Below are 5,510 nucleotides of genomic sequence, written 5' to 3' on the forward strand. Positions count from 1 at the left end.
GCGATGCACTCGAATGTAAGGCAGCATCCCACTTCAGTTGTCTTCATAAAATAGCGTTGAGAAACATTTCGTCTTACTAGGTATCATAAAATCTCAAGATATTAAAAGTGTTTTTCAGATCCTTGAAAGTTATAGCCAACTGAAGTAAGCTCATAACGTTTCATTACAATTATGTTAAAAACGTTAAATTGCAAGTACGTTAAAAACGTTACATTACAGTGACGCTAGTAATGTTACACTACAAGTACGTTAATGACGCTTTTTTACGCGTACGTTTATAACATTATAAGTTGCAAGGACGTTAATAATGTTAGCTTACAAGTAGGCTTATAACGAAAATCACTATAAAACATATGTGTTGGGTGGCAGTGCTTTCCACTGAAATGTCGTTTTCTTGTGCAAAAAACAGTTGAGGCATTAAGATGTTTTCAGTCGTCGGAATATAATAGTACGACAACTGCTCATCCTTCACATCAGTATTAACATAAAAAGACATTATATTATTATTATTATTATTATTATTATTATTATTATTATTATTATTATTATTATTATTATTATTGCTGCCTCAGCTGCATTAATTTTTATAAAGGTTCTTCTCAATTTTTCTAATTATTGTTTTTTCATTGTTGCTTAAACTGGTGAGAAACGAACCGAAGGTTGACATATCTTAATCAGGTAACAGTAAAAAAAAACGATTGGATTTTTATTGGTAAAAAATTCAAGTGGGGTAGTCAAATGTTCGGGTATATCCCGTAAAATTTATTGCAGGAAGAATTGATGTTAATTTCTATTCATTTTTGTTTTCTTTCGTGGGGCCGCGACGTTTCGTCTGAATAAACCAATACATATTCCCCGCCCGAGGATGTCCTGGGAAGTACATTAAAATGACTACCATGCGTCTTGCGAAGAGAATCTCCTGTCACGCCCAAGAAGGGGCTATCAAGAATCATGCCCTCACCGCCCACCTACAATAAACTCTACGGGATATACCCGAAAATGTGACTACCCCACTATCATTTTTTACCAATAAAAATCCAATCGTTTTTTTACTATTACCTGATTGAGATATGTCAACCTTCGGTGCGTTGCTCACCAGTTTAAGCAACAATGAAAAAACAATAATTAAAAAAATAGAGAAGAACCTTTATAAAATTAATGCAGCTGAGGCCGCAATCACTTTTAATTAAACATGTTTTAAAAGAGGGTTTACTTCCAGCATATTATTGATATTATTATTATTATTATTATTATTATTATTATTATTATTGATTATTATTATTATTATTATTATTATTATTATTTTTATTTTATTTTTATTTTTATTTTTATTATTATTATTTTTATTTTTATTTTTATTATTATTATTATTATTATTATTATTATTATTATTATTATTATTATTATTATTATTATTATTATTATTATTATTATTATTCGGACGCATTCTATTAATATGGAACAAAGCTACAAGGACCATTGACTCGAAATTGAAGCTTCCAAAACATATGTCTTTATTAAACAAAAAAGATAAATGACGAAATTACGAAGCAAGTAGATGAAAATGTAAATCATTTATCAAAATTGAAGTAAATGGTGTTTAAGCAAACATATCATTCGAGAACCATTAATATAGGAATCAACCTATTTAACATACATTTGACAGTCGTTTTTGTATATTAGAAAAAATACTTCTGAATTGCAAAGAGACGTATTCAGAGCCTAAAATGAATATGAAATAGCAGGAGGAAAAAAATTTCCTCGACAAACCGTGTTAAAAGTGTTGGACACTGTAATGCATAAATTTCATTAGCATATATTCTTCTAATAATGCATATATTTACAGTACATAAAATGTATATGGTCAAGTTTTACTTTCATTTAATTATTCGGGGAAAAAATATACAGAGAACCTGCCATGCGGAAGACACCACATACCATAATTTTAATAAAATGAAAATGAAAAGCGCCTTATAAAAAACTATGAAATAAGGGCTAGAATCATATTTTCATTTTATTTATAATAGAATTACTGATATGTAGCGGAAGCTTAACATTAAAAGACAACTAGAAAATTATCAAAATATGACATTAACACTAAATGACCACACTGGAATCACTGTAATATTGAAATGGCAAAAGCATCAAGTGGTGGATGGTGGAGCTATACTTTTCTAGATGATATGGGGGTATTTTCGGAAGCCGGAAAATGATTATAATGTGTTGATTGAATAAAGAAATAGATTATATATATATATATATATATATATAATATATATATATATATATATATATATATATATATATATATATCCACATGCACATGCATTTACATGCTGCATTGCTGTCAGCTTCATAGAATTGCAGGAACATGGTTCGGATCAACTAACCAATACTGACCTTCCAGTAATATGAATTTCTCTTTCCGCTCTGTCTCCGGCTTCAAATTGCATACCTGAATAATAGTTCTCCCACCAAATAAATGATCTGACCGACCAAAACAGAATTCGGGTCGTGTCTCGGGACCCGCGAAAATGCGTTCAAAAAATGCTTTTGAGGTACGTTCATCTGTTTAGAGAATATTGTTATTTGAAATTAAGCCTTACATGAGTGGTTATTGAACTTCTCAAATCATAATTGTAGATTCTTCAGGATAGATTTATGGATCATCGGTATTTTTGACGTTTGTTCAAATTGATTGGAACATATGAATAACTGCTTCTTCTTTTCAAGGAGACCTAAGTTACTTGGTGACAAATTCAGTAATCTATTTCATATCAAGACTAGAATGTTAAAATCATTATATTTTCAGTATTAATATTGTCTTTGCTTCTAATACAAATATTAGTTGATGGATTTAGTTTTTGGTAATAAAGCACAGCCAATTTCTTGAATTTATTATTGCCGTATTCTAGAAAAATATGCTTTTTAAAATTATGTCAGTTACGAATAGAAAGGCCGAATCACATCAATGGTACAGCTCTCAGGCTAGGCATGTTATTCGCTTCCGTCATGTCATTGGGTAAACGACGATAAGAGGGGAAGAAAAAGCTAAAAATTATGAGACAATGAAAGATACAGAGTAAACAAATGACGAATAAAAAAAATACTCAGACAGAGAATGTTATTTTCAATTGCTCCAAAAAAAGTAAATGAAAGCGAGGGTAGTCGATCAACTTGAAAGAAAGCAATACCGATGGCTTTATCATCTGCGATAATCGATTAAATGAGTTTTTCGTGAAAACAATATCTGTAATGCCAAATGGAGATGCTAACATGATACAGATATTGGTTCCATGTTTCAACTGCAAACTTGAAGTAAAACCGAGAATTGTCAAAATCCTGGTACAAAGATTCCGGAACTGTGAGGGTCATGAATTTGAACTGCAAGATAGGAGGTAAGGAGAGAGCATTAATTTGAAATGCGGCTTCGGAATGCACAGATGGGTTTGAAATCGACAGAGCACATGACACGCAAAATTGCTTTTTGGGGGACACCCAGTAAAAGGAAATTTTAGTAGAGGAAGATCTTCCTCTCTCACGTAAAATGACAGAACACCCATTGATATATAAATATAATTATATATAGATATTTGTATGTATGTGGGTGTATGCATGTATAAATATATATATATATATATATATATATATATATATATATATATATATATATATATATATATATATAGTCTTCCTTTTTCACGAAGATAGGTATATGCGGTTATAGGCTACAGGGGAAAATAAAAGCCGAAATTCCTTTTAGTTCAACAGTTCCGGCTTCCACTGGCCTTCATCGAGAGCTGTTACACACACACACACACACATACACACACACACACACACACACACACATATATATATATATATATATATATATATATATATATATATATATATATACATACATGTTTATAAATAATATTGTTCAAAAAGCATTTGCATTCACATACCTCTTATTAGATAAACAGGTTTATATGATTCCTGCTTATAAACCTTTAAAATCATATTCATCGATGTTTTTAAATATTAGATGTATTCACAATTGAATCTAGATTTAACCGAAAATTGGACATATTAATCTCCCTCGCGTTTAAGAATAAAAAATCGAGATAAAGCAAAATGTAACGGCCATAAAAAAAGACGGGATTCATCAAATGGAAATATCCCAAGATGAAAGATTTAATGTCTTCCACTGACGACAGAGATCAGCGTCTCAGAAGTTTTCCATTTCCAAGAGATTCTCTGATTCATAAAGATTATTGATATTGCCACGGTCATCAAATTATGCCGAAAGGAGAATCGAACGTCTTTAATTAGATTCGGGATCGTCTTTTACATTTCATTATTTTATAAGTTATTTTGTGAAAGCTGAGTTGTAACAGCTAAGTTTATGAAGAGGTGTTTTATAATTTGAAATGTTTAATGAGAAAAATCATAAAAACTATTTAGGTATTCTAGAAATGTCTTGGCGGCTCGTAAATATTTGATTAATGTAATAGGATTCCTGACTTGAATCAAAGTTCTCAGGAAATGTTAAATTGGAGAAAGCATCAAGTATAATACAAAAGACATTGTTAAATAAATAGATAGCACAGGCAATTAATATGCCTTTTATAAAAATAATTTTCTTTTTTTTTTTTACTTTTTACAAAAGTTACCAAGTGTTTTCTCGCGGATGTTCATAAATTGCTGAACGCGCACTCTGCATAATGGACTAGTTTTGAAAGTAATTAATCACTGATGTGACTCTGGATTAGAAAAAAAATGAGTGAGATATGCTTTTAAAATTAAAAAGAGATGTAGATTTAACAGTATAAACTTTATTTTCCTTTTTGCGAGGATAATTGTCCATTTCCTTCTCAAAAACTTGAACAGTTATCATTTTCTTGAACGTGAAGTGCATCTGTCACAACCATTTTAATTGCTTATTAAAGTCCCAGCTACTCAACCTGTTAGATTTCAAGTAACAAATGAGAGAGAGAGAGAGAGAGAGAGAGAGAGAGAGAGAGAGAGAGAGAATTGGAAAGGAAACGTCATCTGGAAGCAAATCCCGAAAAATATTGCGTGAGGCCCTGACTCTCTGGCATATCGATGAGCATTCTGTGTGGGGTCGGGGGCTAAGAGCAGCCACAGTGGTGTCATTAAGAAGACAACAGTGTCTTTATCGGTGCTTATTGTCACCCGGGGATATCAGAGACCTACTTTTAGTCTGGACGGAATAGCACAAAGCTAGAGAGAGAGAGAGAGAGAGGAGTAGGGGGGGGGGGGGGGGGGGGGGGGGGGGGGGGGGGAGTGGTTCTGGCATGTCGGATCTGGGGAGAACAGTGCTATTACTGTACCGGGGGATTTTGAGTCCCTTCTGTCTCGTCAAGTCTTGTCTTTAGTCTGGAAAGAGAGAGAGAGAGAGAGAGAGAGAGATAGAGAGAGAGAGAGAGAGAGAGAGAGAGAGAGAGAGAAGGAAATGACCTTGAAGAACAAAGTCAGAGTATAACAGGAGGCCAAACAAAAAC

The sequence above is a fragment of the Macrobrachium nipponense genome, chromosome 2 (assembly GCF_015104395.2).
Source record: "Macrobrachium nipponense isolate FS-2020 chromosome 2, ASM1510439v2, whole genome shotgun sequence".
Classification (NCBI taxonomy): Eukaryota; Metazoa; Arthropoda; class Malacostraca; order Decapoda; family Palaemonidae; genus Macrobrachium; species Macrobrachium nipponense.